General features: G+C 41.6%; 1 protein-coding gene across 5 annotated transcripts in view; it reads left to right on the top strand.

Annotated features, from left to right (window-relative positions):
* The window catches only part of TNRC18 (trinucleotide repeat containing 18), a 1,341,710-nt gene that overhangs the window by 536,899 nt on the left and 785,366 nt on the right, over window positions 1-19,445 (top strand). The window lies entirely within an intron of this gene.

The raw sequence follows: 19,445 nt of genomic DNA, 5'->3' as shown, positions 1-19,445 counted from the left end.
ACAAGAATCACTTGACATGAAGTAGTGTGCATTGCATGGGGGTGGGGGCATACCACGTAGCTATATAGCGATATAGTTTTGAAGCTAGAATTGTGTATAAAAGGTCAATATACAAGCGCTCAAATACTCGGCACCATAACGGGTTTTATCCAAAAGTTTGGCCGCATATCTTAAACGTTATAAGTGATATAGCCACATAGGGCCGATGCTATGGGCGGAGGGATACGATTATATCTCCCAGTAGTCCCATCACTATTATACGCCCACAGGAGTCACATGCTATATAGTAGTGTGTCATATATTGGGGCGGGGACATACCAAGTAGCTATGTAGCGATATCATTTTGGAGCTGGAATTATGTGTGAAAGATCAACATATATGTGCACAGATAATCGGCACCATAAAATGAGTTTTAACCAAAAGTTTAGCCGATTATCTTAGATGTTATAAGTGGTGCAGCCACATAGGGCCAATGTTGTGGGAGGAGGGATACAACCACACCTCCCAACAATCACATAACTATTATTGCACGCTCACAGAAAAGTCACATAATATTTCAAGACACATAAAAGGAGATGGAAAATAATATTATTGCTACAACTATATGTATATTTGCACATTAAGAACGATTGAAGTAGAAAGATGTCATCAGCTCATATCTATAGTATATAAATGTAAAAATGTAAGTGTCACAAGTGTAGTAAATTAACCCTAAAAACCACGTGACACATCAAAATGTGTCCTCACTAAGGGCAAGCGAATGGAAAAACCCTCAAATAATATGTGTACACAATATATTCAATATATTCACCAGAAAAAATAGTGCAACAAAATTATATGTGTAAGCAAATAGTATATTATTCAAGACCCATAAGTATGTGACATATAAAAAATCTTAAGGGCGGTGTGGCAGTAATAGGATAGGTACAATAAAGTGTACTTAAAAATTTTGAGTCTATTAAAATTAATAATGTAGCTATATATTATAGTAAATAGAGAAAAATTAAATTATATCAAATTCCATAAACCATAATTAAATTGCTTGTGGGCAGATGGGGTTGTGAGCAAGGAAGGGAAATGTGTTAGTGATGTGCTCATATTTAAATTACAAATGTTAATAGGGCTTCAGGAGATAAATTTGTAGCAAGAACTGCTAAAAATCACATATATAAATCACATGTATAGAGCTGGATTATAGATTGCCATACCATACAATACCATAAATTATATATAATAAATTCATAAAGATATATCATAAAGGCAATCAATAATCCATCAATACAAGTCTATATTATGTTAATATAGCAACAAATGGGATCTTCCATGACAGTCAACATCGATCAAATTAGTAAATATCATACAGTTAGATAAAAATTAAATAATTGAATAAATATGACCCTATTATGGACCATGGAATAATCATGTAAAATAATATAAAGTGAGGTAAGACAGTGAGGGAAGGAAAGTGACAATGTGAGGGAGGCAAGTGTATCATATAAATAGTCACAGACAAAACCATGGTCCAGAACTGAATCATAAAGACCTAAGTGAGTAATAACTAATCATAAAAGGTATACAGATGTACGTGTACATACATATACATGCACACGTACATCCACACCCATGTGTAAAAAGATAAATGTGAGTGCGCCTATGCCCATAAAATATGGACACAAAGCGCACTCAACCAGTGCAAATGTAAACAAATATAAATATATAAGTTAAAGTGCATACAAAGTTTATGATCGGAGACTGGAATGAATGATCATTAGGTTATATGTAAGATCAGTAAAGTAATCATAAATCTATATACATATACATTCACACTATGTATACATACATATACATACACACAATATAAGTACGTACAATATAAATGGTAAAACAGTAGTTAAATAATACTTCATAATGGTGTACACATAGTTGACGATAAATACAATAAATATCAATTTATTAGGCTGGAATATATACATCCATCTGGACAAATATAATAAATATTACAAATGTAAATTTTACGATTTCTCCCACGGATTCTCATTCTTCAAATGAGTGGCCAATGTAGTTTTTTCCATCATATACGTTCAAAGGAATTATATAAAACTGAATAAAAATATAAAAAATAAAAATCAATTAAAATCATTATACATGTAGATAGAGACATATATATATATATATATATATATATATATATATATATATATATACCATAAATCAATATGCTATGATGGATCACCCATTACCAAATTTGGCCCATAGCTCGTCAAAGGAAGGGAACAAAGCTGAGATTTTCATTAAGTCCCAAAGGGGACACCGTGTTCAGAGTCCATATCCACTTAGCCTCAAGTCTTGCCAGTTGTTTTTTAATATTTCCACCTCTAATATGGGGCCTAATGTGGTCAATCCCTCTCACCAAGAAAGTTGATGCATCACAGTCATGATGAAGTTTAAAATGTTTAGGAATAGTCTTAAGGGCAGATACATCAGTAATGTCCCTAGCTGCAGTAATTCCATTGATGTGTTCCCGTATCCTCACTTTAAGTTGGAGAGATGAAGGCCTACATAAATAAGGTTGCACGGACAAGTGGCATAGTATATCACAGCTTTTGTAGCACATGTAATTGAATGTGTGATATTGAATATCTTTTTGCCCCCAGAGTCCATAAATGTATTCACCTTGATAATATTAGGGCATGAAACGCAGTTGCCACACGGGGAGCATCCCCAAGGTTGGCGATATTGATCAAGGAAAGTGGTAGATTTGATGGTATAGTGGCTCTGAACTAATCTATCACATAGGTTTGTTGACCTCCTGAAGGTGATACTTGGTCTAGCGTCAAGGTATTTCGAGAACACTGGGTCTGAGGTGAGTATAGGCCAGAATCTCTCAAGACAGGAATATAAATGAGAGTACTGTGAGTTAAATTTAGTAATAAACCTCACTTGATTTGTTGTCGTTTTTCTAGATCCCGAGGTGTATAGTAAATTCTGTCTGGGAGTATGTTTTGCTCTATTAAAGGCCTTTTTTACCGATCTACGACTATAACCTCTCTCAAAGAACCTATCACTGAGTTCAACAGCCCGTTTTTCATAATCAGCATCATTGGAACAGATCCTGCGCAATTGCAGGAATTGTCCTGTGGGGATAGCTTTTTTTTTTTATCATAAAGGTTTTTATTGAGTTTTCAGAAAAATACAAACTTTTCATACAACAACATCAAGAACAGGAGCATTGAGTAGCAAGAGGTGGAATAGCCTCGAGCCATTATCAGAATATCAATCTGGGACATTAAATACCCCTTACAACAACAACCTGAACATAGGAGCAGGGAGGGAGGGGGGAAAGAGAGGGGGTGGGGGAAGCAGCTCTACAAGACATTCTTAGGCATAAACAATTTATTTATGGTGTAGGTGTCGGTATCTGGGGGAGGGCCGTTGCATAAAGGGAAGTGGCCCACGGGTGCCATTGTTTAAGTCTCACCGTTCTCTTCTCTAGGTTGGGGGCCAAGTTGGTTTCGTATAGCCAGTGTAGGTTGATCCTCTCAATTAGATCTCTTTTTGTAGGGGGGCTCACCGACCTCCACTTGTATGCCACACAGTACCTGCCAGCTATGAGAATGTGAGAAATGATGTTTTTTAAAAGATCCGGGCTCCCATCTAAGCCAATGTGTAGCACCGCTAAGGTTGGGTTTGGAGAAAGGCGGAGACTAGTAACCTCATGGATTAGATTGAACACCTCCTGCCAGAAGTTAGATAACTTAGGGCAAAACCACCACATATGACATAAGGTGTCCCTGTGGTTGCAGCCCCTCCAGCACAGTGGTGACACATGTGGGGAAAAAGAAGCCAGTTTAGTAGGGGAGTTGTACCACCTCAGATGAACCTTTTTTAATTGCTCTATATGATTGAGACAAGAAGAGAAATTGTGGATCCATTTTGAGGCCGCGAACCATTCTTGCGGCGGAAGCGGAGAAGCTAGATCTTTTTCCCATTTGAGCATATACGGCAATTGTTTGTCCGGTTGTGGGGAGTTTAGCATATTATGGATATATGAAAGGCCTTTGATTTTGCTATTTTGAAAGAATTTTTTAATTGAGGCGTGGTCAGCTGTCGTGGGAGCCGGGAGATGAGGAGCGGACTGAAGAAAGTGACGTATTTGAAAAAACTGGAATAGACTGTGTCGGGGAAGGTTAAATTTATCACACATTTCTGAGTACGGGAGTAGGACGCCTTCTCTATAGAGATCTGCTAGGGTGATTGGACCTCCACGTGTCCAGGCGGCAAGATTCAAGTTCGGAATGAAGGCTTCTAGCGATCTAAGGGGAATGCTGGGACCTAAAGCATGTGACACTGGCTTGCTCCACAAGGACCAAGCTTTCTTTAGAGCTGCTGTGGTGGGTAGAAGATCGCCGGGGGGCGAAGGGGTTAGGAGCAGGGAGTCTATGAATTGTTTAGGGGAGTGGACCTGTGCCCAGGTGTACTCAATCTGTAACCATCTTAAGTCTGAATCATTCCTCCACCAATCTCGAGCCGGTTCCAGGATAGCGGCTCTGTGGTATGTTAGAATATTAGGAATACCCATTCCTCCACCACTTAACGGGGCATGCATGCATCTCAGGGCTATTCTAGGTTTTTTCCCAGCCCATATAAATTTACTCATTAGCGAATGAATTTTGGTGAGATACCGTTGCGGAATTGTTAGGGGCAGGCACCGAAGTAAGTAGATAATTTTTGGGAGGCAGATCATTTTAAAGCTCTGCATTCTCGCCACCCAAGAGAGCGGGAGAAGAGAAAGGCGAGTAAGTTCTCTATCCAGTGAGGTGTGCAGGGTCAGCAGATTTTTCCGGATCACGGAGTGTAGCGGGGCCAGTATAATACCCAGGTAGGGGATACCCTCGTCTTCCCATTTGAAAGGGTAAAGATGAGAAAGAGTGGCTCTAGTTGAGGCGGGCAGGAAGAGCGGAAAAATTAAGGACTTGGTAATATTAAGCTTGTAATACGAGACTTGAGCGAAGGAGGACAGGATCTCCATTACGTGTTTTAGGGACACCTCTACATTAGTGCAGGATAAAATCACATCATCCGCATATAGACTAATCACATGGTTTGTACTCCCCACTCGAATCCCCGAGATCCGAGGGCATTCACGGATAGTCTGCGCCAGAGGCTCTATAGCAAGGGCATAGATGATAGGGGAGAGCGGACACCCCTGGCGTGTCCCATTGGATAATTCAAAACTCCGAGATATAAATCCGGATGCCAGAACTTTGGCGTTAGGGTTAGAGTATAGTGCCATTATGGCGGTAAGTATGGGGCCTTCAAATCCAAACTTGGCCAGTACAGATTTCAGATATCCCCAGGGCACCCTATCAAACGCCTTCTCTGCGTCCAAGGACAGGAATACACTGGGGATTTTCCTCCCCTCAGCCACCGCAATCAGGTCCAGCATACGTCTCGTCCCATCTTTCGCCTGCCTCCCCGCCACAAACCCCACTTGATCCGGGGAAATCAGTGATGGAAGGACTTTATGTATTCTAGCTGAGATTATTTTGGCGTACAATTTTAAGTCGCAGTTTAGGAGGGATATTGGCCTGAAGTTTCCTGGTGATGTAGGGGGTTTTCCTGGCTTTGGCAGGGTAGTTATAATGGCCTCTAGATTATTTGGTGAAATATCTGCTGTGGCTCGCCAAGAGGAGAAAAGTCTCAGGAGGAAAGGAGACAGGGTTTCAGTGAATTGCCTATAATAGGAGTTAGTGAGGCCGTCTGGGCCTGGAGCTGAATTTCTTTTGGCTGTGATCACCGCCTGGCGAACCTCTTCCAGGGAGAAAGGGGAATTTAGTTGCTCTAGATGTACTGTAGATAACCGAGGAAGATTAATATTGTTTAAGAAGGAATTAATTGCCGATTGGGTAGGCTTTGGGGCAGTGGGGTCATTTTTAAGGTTGTAGAGAGACTGATAAAAATCAGCGAATGCATTGGCTATTTCCGTTGGGTTGCGTATTGTGGCATTAGAACCCGTCACGAGGTATTCAATTTTGTTTTGCATTTCTCGTTTTTTAACCCTCCTGGCTAGTAAGGCACCCGCCCTGTCACCCATCATATAGTACCGCTGTTTGAGGGATCTTAAATTTTTCTCATAGTCTACCATCAGCAATTGGCGGAGCTGTGTTCTTAGTTTCCTGAGTTCGTCAGATGTTGACATGTTTGGGGCAGATTTATTGTGGGCTTCTAAAAGCGCTATGTGGGACAGTAGAGCTTTGGAAGTTGCCTGACGCCTCTTCTTCTCCCTAGTGGCAATTTTGATGAATGACCCCCTAATAAAGGCCTTGTGTGCAGACCATAGCGTTTCCTCTGTCACCTCCTTGTTGTCATTAAATTTAAAAAACTCTGCGAGGTCGGCCTGCAACTCCTCAGAGATTTGTCTACAGGCCAGGAGGGAGTCATTCATGCGCCACCGGGTAAAAACGGGCGTGCGGCTTTGCTCCTGGACTGTCAGGTATATGGGGGCATGGTCCGACCAAGCTATAAGTCCAATTTTTGAATCTGAGCAATCCATAATAAGTGAGCTTTCAACCAGAAAGTAGTCCAATCTGCTGTATGAGGTGAACCGAGCTGAGAAGAATGTGTAGTCCCTCTCATTTGCATGTTGGTATCTCCATATATCATGGAGATGCCTTTCTGAAATTATTGTGCTCATCTCCTTCCTCTTTACAGCAGTATTGGAGCAATCCAGAGTGCTGGACATTAACATGTTAAAATCCCCGCAGATTATTTGCTTACCCTCTGTAACGGATGAAAGCTTGGAAAGAAACCTCCGCAGAAAGCTGATCTGACCAGAGTTGGGGGCGTAAAGGGTTGCAATAGTATACTTAGATCCATTTATGGAGCAATTAATAATGGCGTATCTACCTTCAGGGTCTAAATGTTGGGAATGTAGTGTGAACGCAACAGTATTTTTTACACAAATGAATACTCCAGCCTTTTTTTTTTTCCCACAAGCCAGCAGTATGAAAGGAAATTTAGCATTATTTAACCTGTGCGAGTCCCCCTGGAGGAGATGAGACTCTTGACCACAAATCACGTCACATTTGGATTTAACCACTTCCCGCCAAAACATGGATCTCTTGGCCGGCGAGTTCAGGCCCCTAACATTTATAGACATACAGTTCAGTACCATTGTACATGAAAAAAAGTCTCTTGCCTAGAGCTGCGGGGGGAGAAAGGAAGGTTAGGCAGGAAAGAGGTAACACTGACAACATTAACATCACTAACATTACTGATGTAGGGAGCATCAGTCCACATAGAAAAAAGCCCAAAAGGGGGCCTGCGGTATGGTGGAAATGTACCGCCATGGGGGCTCAGGGTCCTGGTTGAACAGAACCAGCGGACCTTAAAAGTAGCAACTAAGTCTCAGCCGCGACTCAAACATATCACATAACTCACGCGACGGACCAATCTTCATTCACTTTATCCCTTTGGGATGATCCTGTGGCTCTTGGAGATCTGGCCGGGAGATTTGCCATGTTCCATGAGGATAGGAGCTTTGCCAACTGTTGTGGGGAATGGCAGACGTGGGTGTTTCCTGCACGGAAAAGCAGGATCTTTACAGGGAAACCCCATCTATAGGATATAGCTTCATCCCTGAGAATTTTGGTATAAAGGGCAAATTCCCTCCTTTTTGCCAGGGTTCCTGCAGACAGATCCGGAAAAATGGACAGGTGCCGGAATTGCTCAGACAGAGGCGGCCTCCTTCTCAGGGCTTGCAGCACGGCTTCTTTGGTCTTGTAAAAGTGCAGGCGAGCCAAAGTGTCCCGGGGGGCATCAGCACTGAGGGATTTAGGCTTAGGGACTCTGTGTATTCTGTCCACCAGGAAATCAGTTGCAGACAGGTCTGGGAGCAGCTCCTGCAGCAAGGAGCCTAGAAAGCTCTGCAGCCCCTTGTCTGGTATGGCCTCTGGAATTCCTCTGATTCTTATGTTGTTTCTGCGGGACCTGTCCTCTAAATCCAAGACCTTGGTATGGAGCTTTTGCACTTGTTCCTCCAGTGCTGCATTGGCATCAATGAGGCTATTGTGTGACTTTGTCAGCTCCTGCATTTTAGTTTCAATGTGTGCTGTGCGACTGCCTATGGCAGTGATATCTCCCCTCAGCTCAGCCACCATATCTTTCCAATCCTGCTGCAGTGATGAGCGGAGGGCACTGAGCAGTTTCTGCATGGTACCTTTGGTAAGCGGTATATCTGCAGCGTCTGTGTCCAAGTCTGGGCCTGCTGTGGATCCCCTCCTGGATGAGCGTGAGGAAGCTGTGGAGGAGGATGCTGCTGCCATTTTCCCTCTTTCCGTGCTGGAGAAGAAGTCTGTAACTTTCGCCGGGGACGGCTTCTTCTGGGACTTTCCCCTTGGCATGCCACGTTCCTGGGTACCTCCGCAGCACTTTCCCCCCGTGTGCAGAGAGATTGGTGCCACTGGTGAGCCGCAGTGAGCCGGTTAGGAGTCGAGGTGGCTGGAGCTCAGCGGCTAGGTGACCGGTGCCATTAGCAAGCAGGCCACGCCCCCCCCCTGTGGGGATAGCTTTGATCAAAGCCGGAGTGTGGGAAGAGCTAGCATGAAGTAACGAGTTAGTCACTGTAGTTTTGCTGAAGAGATCGGTATGAAGATAATTCAGCTCATCCCGTTTTACCATGACATCCAAAAAGTCAACAGAATTTTTGTCAACTCGGTAGGTTAAGGGAATATTATATTCGTTTTTATTTAGGATGCCCATAAACTGATATAATTCGTCCTCGGTGTCCTGCCAGATTATGAAAATATCATCAATGTACCGTGTCCAAAAAAGGACACGGTCCATTGACGGTCCATGATCCGACAGGAAGAGGTCCCTCTCCCACAGACCCAGGAACAAATTAGCATACGAGGTCGCAAAGGCCGCCCCCATAGCTGTGCCCTGAGTCTGGAGGAAAAAGGACCCCTTGAAGGTGAAAATATTGTGTGACAGCGTAAACTCCAACAATTGTAGAATACATTTTTGCATGACAGGGGATATCAAAGAGGTGCTCATAAAAAATTGAGTAGCCTTAAGACCATCAGTATGTCTGATAGTAGTATACAGGGACTCCACATCGCAGGTGACCATAAGTGATTGGTCATCGATGTGGAGTCCCTCAATCTTCCTCAAGAAGTCACTGGTGTCACGGGTGTGATATGGAAGACATTCGACCAAAGGTTGAAGTTTGGCATCAATGAATTTGTTAATATGGTCTAGATAGTTGTTTTTTCTGGATATAATCGGTCTACCAGGGGGAACCTTAATATTTTTATGCAGTTTGGGTAAAAGATAAAAAGTTGGTATTGTAGGCTCACACACCTGTAATGCCAAAGACAGCTCCTTGGTAATGATGTTATTTTCCCTTGCCAGTTTCAAAATATTGAAAAGTTCAACCTAGAATTTAATCAAAGGGTTAAAAGTCATTTTTTTATAGCATACTGAGTTATTTAACTGTTTAAAGGCTTCTGCTTCATACATGGTTTTAGGCCAGACAACAACATTTCCACCTTTGTCGGCAGGTTTTATTACCACATCTGATAATTTTTCAAATTTCTGAATACTTTTACTTTCCTCTAGACTAAGATTGTTATTCCTAATGTAGGAGGGAATGGTGTCAAATTCTTGACTTACCCCAATTTGGACTTATTTGTTAAAACTGTATGTCGACAAAGGTGGAAATTTGGTTGATCTAGCTCTAATGCTATTGGGGATCTTACCTCCCTCAATCATATTATGTTCCTGAGCCAATTCTTCCAAGACACCTAACGCCACCTGTTCTGTCTCTGTGGGAAAAAGAACTGATGTAGATTCATTATGGAAACATTTTTTGAACATCAAGGACCTAGCAAAAATATGCAGGTCCTTGATGGCCGTAAATTTTTCAAACCTCTCTGCAGGACAGAAAGATAGACCTCTACTGAGAAGAGAAAGGTCGGAATCCGAAAGAACATGTGAACTTAAATGAATTACCTTTTGAAAATTTATTTTATATTCAGGTGAGTGTCCATATGTTCTTTTAGGTGAAAAGGCAAAATTGGACCTGTAGTCTCTTTTATGTTTAGGTGTCAGATTGTTGGACATAGGAGGTGCTTGATTAGAAATCTCCGATACAGCACTCGCAGAGGTGCTCGATGTAATAGATACAATGGAGGGGGTTCGATCTTTGTTGGAGTTACGTATAAATGGTTTTTTCCACATATAAACTTTATTTGAAAAATCGCGGGCATCCCTTGCATATTTGTTGGCATGATTTGTTTTAATATCCTTTACCCAGGAATCCAAGTTTTTGTCCATTTGGTCTGTAAGTAGAGTATACTGCTCTGTAGATAATTCAGTCTGGGCAGAAGTATACATTTCAATTAATGTTTTGTCAATATCACACAGTTTCTTGGTGTTCAAACTGATAAGTAATTCCATAAATTTCCGAGATGCATCTGAACATATGCTCTCCCATGTTTTCTTAAAAACGTCATCATCGACTTCAAAAGAGGGTATGACTCTAACACGGAGACCCCTAGGGATTAATTGTTTGAGTATATAATTCTCAAGCAATGCTATGTTCCACCAAAGTTTGGTCTTTTTCAACAGGAGATCCTTTAAATCATGTGTAATAATATCGACCTGTGTACCACTAGGTCCAGCAACAGTAGTGTCATTAAAAACTTGATTGATCTGACTGAGCCAGCTGGTCTCCCTGGCTTTGAGATCCATTTTCTCAAACTAACCTGTGCAAAACACAGTACAATGATAAATACCGACAGTTAGAGAATAATACCCATATCACATCAAGGAATAATTAATGTTATCAATAGTCTTGTATAAAGATCATAGAATTATAATGCATGTGAGGGTATATTGGACCAATAGGACCATTCGGATTCAATATAAATCACCAAAAAAGAGAGGAACCGAACAAGAGGTCATAAAAATAAATTTTTATTAGTATCTATTAAAAAGCTTTAAACATTGCATATACGTTTTCAAATAACACACCGTAACTGAAAAAAGGGGGTGTCATAAGATTTCACATACCATACAGTGGTGTGGGTGAATTTGCAGGAGATAAATACAAACATATAATGTATATAATGTAAATACAGGCATGCATATATAAATAATGTATAACCACATATACATATATGTGTAAATATACAGTGCCTACAAGTAGTATTCAACCCCCTGCAGATTTAGCAGGTTTACACATTTGGAATTAACTTGGCATTGTGACATTTGGACTGTAGATCAGCCTAGAAGTGTGAAATGCACTGCAGCAAAAAAGAATGTTATTTCTTTATTTTTTTATTTTTTTTTTAAATGGTGAAAAGTTTATTCAGAGGGTCATTTATTATTCAACCCCTCAAACAACCAGAATTCTGTTTGGTTCCCCTAAAGTATTAAGAAGTATTTCAGGCACAAAGAACAATGAGCTTCGCATGTTTGGATTAATTATCTATTTTTCCAGCCTTTTCTGACTAATTGAGACCCTCCCCAAACTTGTGAAGTGCATTCATACTTGGTCAACATGGGAAAGATAAAGGAGCATTCCAAGCCAATCAGAGACAAGATCGTGGAGGGTCACAAGGCTGGCAAGGGGTACAAAACCCTTTCCAAAGAGTTGGGCCTACCTGTCTCCACTGTTGGGAGCATCATCTGGAAGTGGAAGGCTTATGGAACTACTGTTAGCCTTCCACGTCCTGGACAGCCTTTGAAAGTTTCCACCCGTGCCGAGGCCAGGCTTGTCTGAAGAGTCAAGGCTAACCCAAGGACAACAAGGAAGGAGCTCCGGGAAGATCTCATGGCAGTGGGGACATTGGTTTCAGTCAATACCATAAGTAACGTACTCCACCGCAATGGTCTCCGTTCCAGACGAGCCCGTAAGGTACCTTTACTTTCAAAGCGTCATGTCAAGGCTCGTCTACAGTTTGCTCATGATCACTTGGAGGACTCTGAGACAGACTGGTTCAAGGTTCTCTGGTCTGATCAGACCAAGATCGAGATCTTTGGTGCCAACCACACACGTGACGTTTGGAGACTGGATGGCACTGCATACGACCCCAAGAATACCACCCCTACAGTCAAGCATAGTGGTGGCAGCATCATGCTGTGGGGCTGTTTCTCAGCCAAGGGACCTGGCCATCTGGTCCGCATCCATGGGAAGATGGATAGCACGGCCTACCTGGAGATTTTGGCCAAGAACCTCCGCTCCTCCATCAAGGATCTTAAGATGGGTCGTCATTTCATCTTCCAACAAGACAATGACCCAAAGCACACAGCCAAGAAAACCAAGGCCTGGTTCAAGAGGGAAAAAATCAAGGTGTTGCAGTGGCCTAGTCAGTCTCCTGACCTTAACCCAATTGAAATTAACCCAATTGTTTAGAGGCATGACCTCTGAACGCCAGAGGAGTGTCTGCTCCAGTAAGGGGGGGAATAGGAGTGCAGGGCAGGCAAGACAGGTACTGGTAGTGGGGGACTCAATTATTAGGGGGACAGATAGGGCAATCTGTCACAAAGACAGGGATCGTCGAACAGTGTGTTGTCTTCCTGGCGCTCGAGTTCGGCACATCGCTGATCGGGTTGACAGATTACTGGGAGGGGCTGGGGAGGACCCAGCGGTCATTGTACACATTGGCACAAATGACAAAGTTAGAGGTAGGTGGAAGGTCCTTTAAAGATGATTTCAGGGAATTAGGTTGTAAGCTTAAAGCATGGACCTCAAAGGTGGTGTTTTCGGAAATACTACCTGTGCCACGAGCCACACCAGAGAGGCAAAGAGAGATCAGGGAGGTTAACAGGTGGCTCAGGAATTGGTGTAGGAAAGAGGGTTTTGGGTTCCTGGAGAATTGGGCCGACTTTTCAGTTGGCTACAGATTCTATGCTAGGGATGGGCTGCATCTTAATGGGGAAGGTGCAGCTCTGCTGGGGCAGAAAATGGCTAGAAGGTTGGAGGAGTGTTTAAACTAGGAATGGGGGGCGAGGGTATTCACTTTATAGAAGGGGAATGTAGTGCAGATAGTGACCAGGGCACAAGTAATGAAATTGGGGGTGGTACGGGGGGAAGGGTTAGGACAGGTAATACAGTAAGCAGGAATACAGGTACAGAGTCATACGTAACGTGCATGTACACTAATGCCCGAAGCCTCACAAATAAGGTGGAGGAATTAGAATTAATATTGTTGGAAGAAAATTATGATATAGTGGGGATATCAGAGACATGGCTGGATGAGAGCTATGACTGGGCTGTTAATTTACAGGGTTATAGCCTATTCAGGAATGACCGTACAAATAAGCGAGGGGGAGGTGTGTGTCTATATGTAAAATCATCCTTAAAACCCATCCTGCGTGACAACATATGTGAGGGTACTGAGAATGTAGAGTCCCTATGGGTGGAGATAAGGGGGGGGAGAATGAATAATAAAATACTGATAGGGGTGTAATATTCGGCGTTATAAGACGCCGAATATTATGGAAGAGGTAGAGAATCTCCTCATAAAGCAAATTGATAAAGCAGCGAGTCTCGGAGAGGTAATTATTATGGGGGACTTTAACTATACTGATATAAATTGGGGAACAGAAACTTGCAGTTCCAGCAAAGGAAATAGATTTTTGATAACAATGAAAGATAATTACCTTTCACAAATGGTACAGGACACCACAAGAGGGGGAGCACTACTAGACCTTGTACTAACCAATAGGCCAGACCGCATATCAAATATACAAGTTGGGGGTTACTTGGGGAATAGTGATCACAAAATAATAAGTTTTCATGTATTCTTTAGTAAGATGTCTAGTAGAGGGGCTACAAGGACACTAAACTTCAGGAAAGCAAATTTTAAACGGTTGAGAGATGATCTTAGTGCAATAAACTGGGATGATGTACTAAGTAATAAAAGTACACAAAGCAAATGGGAGACTTTTATGAGCATCCTGAATAGGGCTTGTGCAGAAAATATACCCTATGGGAACAAACATGCTAGAAATAGGAAGAAACCCCTATGGCTAAATAGAGCTGTAAGGGAAGCAATAAAAGAAAAACAGAAAGCCTTAAAAGAATTAAAGAGGGTAGGTAGTGATGAGGCATTATATAATTATAGAAAATTAAATAAAATATGTAAAAAGCAAATTAAGTTAGCTAAGTTTGAGACAGAGAGACTCATTGCGAGAGAAAGTAAAAATAATCCTAAAACATTCTTTAACTACATAAACAGTAAAAAACTGAAAAGCGATCGTGTTGGCCCCCTTAAAAATAGTCTTGGTGAAATGGTGGAAGGGGATGAGGGTAAAGCCAACCTGCTGAATGACTTTTTTTCTACGGTTTTTATACAAGAAAATGCCATGGCAGATGACATGACCAGTGATACCATAAATTCACCCTTGAATATTACCTGCTTAACCCAGCAGGAAGTACGCCGCCGCCTCGAAATCACTAAGGTTGACAAATCTCCGGGCCCGGATGGCATACACCCCAGAGTACTGCAGGAATTGAGTTCTGTGATAGATAGACCATTATTTTTAATCTTCTCAGATTCCTTAATAACAGGGTCGGTACCGCAGGACTGGCGCATAGCAAATGTGGTGCCAATATTCAAAAAGGGGACAAAAACTGAGCCGGGAAATTATAGGCCGGTAAGTTTAACCTCTACGGTTGGTAAAATCCTTGAGGGTTTCTTGAGAGATGCTATACTGGAGTATCTCAAGAAAAATAACCTTATGACAGAGTATCAACATGGGTTTATGAGGGATCGATCCTGTCAAACTAATTTGATCAGCTTCTATGAAGAGGTAAGTTCAAGTCTGGACCAGGGAAATGCAGTGGATGTTGTGTATATGGACTTTTCAAAAGCTTTTGATACGGTGCCACACAAAAGGTTGGTACATAAAATGAGAATAATGGGGATAGGGGAAAATATGTGTAACTGGGTTAAAAACTGGCTCAGTGATAGGAAACAAAGGGTGGTTATTAATGGTACGTACTCGGACTGGGTCTCAGTTCATAGTGGGGTACCACAGGGGTCAGTATTGGGCCCGCTTCTTTTCAACATATTTATAAATGACCTTGTTGGGGGCATGCAGAGTAGAATTTCAATATTTGCAGATGATACTAAACTCTGCAGGGTAATCAATATAGAGGAGGATAATTTTATATTACAGGGAGATTTATGTAAATTGGAGGATTGGGCTGAGAAGTGGCAATTGAAGTTTAATGTAGATAAATGTAAGGTCATGCACTTGGGTAGAGGAAATAACATTTATGATTATGTACTTAATTGTAGAACACTGGGTAAAACAGACACAGAAAAAGACTTGGGTGTATGGGTGGATGGTAAACTTCACTTTAGTGGACAGTGTCAGGCAGCTGCTGCCAGGGCTAATAAAATAATGGGATGTATTAAAAGAGGTATAAGTGTTCATGAAAAAAATATAGTTCTACCTCTGTACAAGTCACTAGTGCGACCGCACTTAGAATACTGTGTACAATTCTGGTCACCGATATATAAGAAGGACATAGCTGAACTGGAGAGGGTGCAGAGAAGAGTGACCAAGATTATTAGAGGAATGGGTGGGCTGCAATACCAAGACAGGTTATTAAACTTGGGGTTATTTAGTTTGGAAAAACGAAGGCTTAGGGGGGATCTAATCACAATGTATAAATATATGAGGGGACAGTACAGAGACCTTTCCAAAGATCTTTTTACACCTAGGCCTGCGACTGGAACACGGGGGCATCCGCTACGTCTTGAGGAAAGAAGGTTTAATCATAATCACAGACGAGGATTCTTTACTGTACGAGCAGTGAGACTATGGAACTCTCTGCCGTATGATGTTGTAATGAGTGATTCACTACTAACATTTAAGCAGAGCCTGGATGCCTTTCTTGAAAAATTTAATATTACCAGTTATGTATATTAGATTTTATGACAGGGTATTGACCAAGGGAACTAGTCTGATTGCCGGATGTGGAGTCAGGAAGGAAATTTTTTCCCCATTGGAACTTGTTTGCCACATTGGGGTTTTTTGTTTTTTTTTGCCTTCCTCTGAATCAACATGTTAGGCTACAGGTTGAACTAGATGGACTTAGAGTCTCCCTTCAACCTTAAAAACTATGATACTATGATACTATGAAAACTTGTGGAAGGAGCTCAAGATTAAAGTCCACATGAGACACCCAAAGAACCTAGATAACTTGGAGAAGATCTGCATGGAGGAGTAGGACAAGATAACTCCAGAGACCTGTGCCGGCCTGATCAGGTCTTATAAAAGACGATTATTAGCTGTAATTGCAAACAAGGGTTATTCCACAAAATATTAAACCTAGGGGTTGAATAATAATTGACCCACACTTTTATGTTGAAAATTTATTAAATTTAACTGAGCAACATAACTTGTTGGTTTGTAAGATTTATGCATCTGTTAATAAATCCTGCTCTTGTTTGAAGTTTGCAGGCTCTAACTTATTTGCATCTTATCAAACCTGCTAAATCTTCAGGGGTTGAATGCTACTTGTAGGCACTGTAGGCAGTAAGCACTAGGGAACTGCAGCTAAATATCAAGCCACAGCAGCACAGACGCCCATCTCTGTAATGGCCAGCGCAATTCACCCAGACCACAGCAATAGGTTACAATTCATGCAGGAGGCAGTACAAAACAAAGGAAAAACCTTCAAGGTGTCGAAATCAACATCAAAGTACACATAATAGTGAATTATTTACCCAACTAATGGAGATAGTGAATCTACGTAATGGCCATACACAATTAGATATCACGTGGGAATGAGTGTCAGGACATGTCATAAGACGGTCAGCCTATCATATCAGTGTGACACTTAGGTGTGGGTGGTTCGTTAGAAGATGATTATACAAAAAGCAGTATACTATCTCCATATCTATTGGCTGCCTACGTATACTTAAACCCCTGTGTAATCTGATAACTCCACCCCCTGAAGAAGACGGCAACGAAACGTGTGCGCGTCGGGGTGTGGGCGTCCCTCTTCAAACTTGGAGACAGTATCTCACCATTAGTTGGGTAAATAATTAACTATTATGTGTACTTTGATGTTGATTTCGACACCTTGAAGGTTTTTCCTTTGTTTTGTACTGCCTGCTGCATTAATTGTAACCTATTGCTGTGGTCTGGGTGAATTGCACTGGCCATTACGGAGATCGGCGTCTGTGCTGCTGTGGCTTGATATTTAGCTGCAGTTCCCTAGTGCTTTCTGCCTATATTTACACATATATGTATATGTGGTTATACATTATTTATATTTGCATGCCTGTATTTACATTATATACATTATATGTTTGTATTTATCTCCTGCAAATTCACCCACACCACTGTATGGTATTATGTGAAATCTTGTGACGCCCCCTTTTTTCAGTTACGGTGTGTTTTTTGAAAACATATATGCAATATTTAAAGCTTTTTAATAGATACTAATAAAAATTGATTTTTATGACCTCTTGTTCGGTTCCTCTCTTTTTTGGTGATTTATATTGAATCCGAATGGTCCTATTGGTCCAATATACCCTCACATGCATTATAATTCTGTCATCTTTATACAAGACTATTAATAACATTAATTATTCCTTGATGTGATATGGGTATTATTCTCTGTCAGTGTTAATAAAAGGCTGGTGTGGTGTGGGGCTAAAACCCCATACTTTAAGCCAGAGTGCATCAGGTCACCATAGGTTATACCCTGGAAACCCAGGTATGACCTCCGGTGAACAGAGTGATGTCACTGCTGCCAGACTGGTCCTTCTTGTCAATGTTTCCAAGAGCCTGGAGAGATTGGACAGATTTTTGGTCTCTCCAGGCTCAGATATAGCAGAGCCAGGACCGTCATGGGACCACGTGTGGTTTACATCGAACCTACAGGGGAGTTTTTCGGGACTAATAAAGTGGTGAAAAAGGGTGTTTTTTTGCATTTTATTAGAAAATAATTTTTTTTTTGTTTGTGTATCATTTCACTTATAGGATTAGTGATGGGGGTGTCTCATAGACCCCCTCCCATCACTAATTTTGGCCTTGATGACAGTTGTGCGCTGTTATTAACCACTCGTTACCCTGATTGCCACCACATGAGGGCAATCGGGAGGAGTCTTGTAAAGCACCGAGCTTGTCTCATCTAATGGATACGACAAACTTGGGCAGCTACAGGTTGCTATTTTTAGACTGGGGAGCCTAATAACCATAGGCCTTCCCAGACTGAGAATACTAGCCCCCAGCTGTCAGTCTTTATCATGGCTGGATACCAAAATTGGGGGGCGGGACCGCACTCCATTTTTTTTTAAATGATTTGTTTAAATAGTTAAAAAAAGCCGCATATGGTTCATCTTATTTTGATACACAGTCTAGATGAGCACAGGGCTTGGGGCTGCACCCTGTAGCCATATGCTTAGCTGTGCCGAGTATCATAATATGGGGGGACCCTACACCAATTGTTTTATTTTTTGTACCATGATACTGACCCACAGCACCTGTGACTGGTTGCAGGCAGACTGTTACACAGGCTGGGGGCGTTTCTGATTGCATCCAATTACAGATGCCAGGACGGACAGTGGGCAGAGGAAAGCAGTGCATTTGGATGAGCAATAAGAGCGGCCTAGGAAGTGAAGGAGAGGCTGCAAGAGCAATGTACAGCCGTGACGGAACCTCTCACCAAAGTCCGTTTTAATCCTTTTATGCAATTTTCCTGTTTATATTAAATACTCAATAAACTCATTTTCTAATTTCACAAAATTGCCGTTATACAGTTATTCTTATTTTATTTAGTTTTCCTTTTTTTTTTTTTTTAATTTGCTGAGTACCGTTTAAACACCCGAAATCCCAAGCTCGGGTTCGGGTCTGGCACTATCCAATGGTATCTTTGAAACCGCACAGATCCGGACTTTTACAGTCAGTGTCTGATCATCACTAGTGCTCACCAAACATCTAGATACATTTTTTGACGTGTCTAGTTACCAAAATGGGGTCACCTCAGGGGCTCTTGAAACATGACATGGTGTCTGCTATCTATTCCAATTTTGCGTTTTAAAATTCAAATGGCACTTTTTCCCTTTTGAGTCCTGCCATGCACCCAAACAGAAGATTTCCACCACAAATGTGGTATTGCCGTATTCTGGTGAAACAGAGCAACAAAGTGCATTTTCTTTTGTTATTGTGTGACATAACTATCTAGTTTGTCGAGCAGGGCCCTACCGAGCAGGGCCCTCAATCCTCCTGGTATCTTAATTTTGTATTGTCTCATATTGTCTGTACATGTCCCCTCTTAATTGTAAAGCGCTGCGGAATATGTTGGCGCTATAGAAATAAAACTTATTATTAGTTTAAGTCTATAAAAATGATAAGTTTCTAAAATTGCAAATTTTTCACCAAATTTCCGATATTTTCACAAATAAATGCAAAAA

This window comes from Anomaloglossus baeobatrachus, chromosome 7, assembly GCF_048569485.1.
Source record: "Anomaloglossus baeobatrachus isolate aAnoBae1 chromosome 7, aAnoBae1.hap1, whole genome shotgun sequence".
Lineage (NCBI taxonomy): Eukaryota > Metazoa > Chordata > Amphibia > Anura > Aromobatidae > Anomaloglossus > Anomaloglossus baeobatrachus.
The sequence above is the reverse complement of the archived record's forward strand: the minus strand, read 5'-3'. Positions and strand labels throughout refer to the sequence as shown.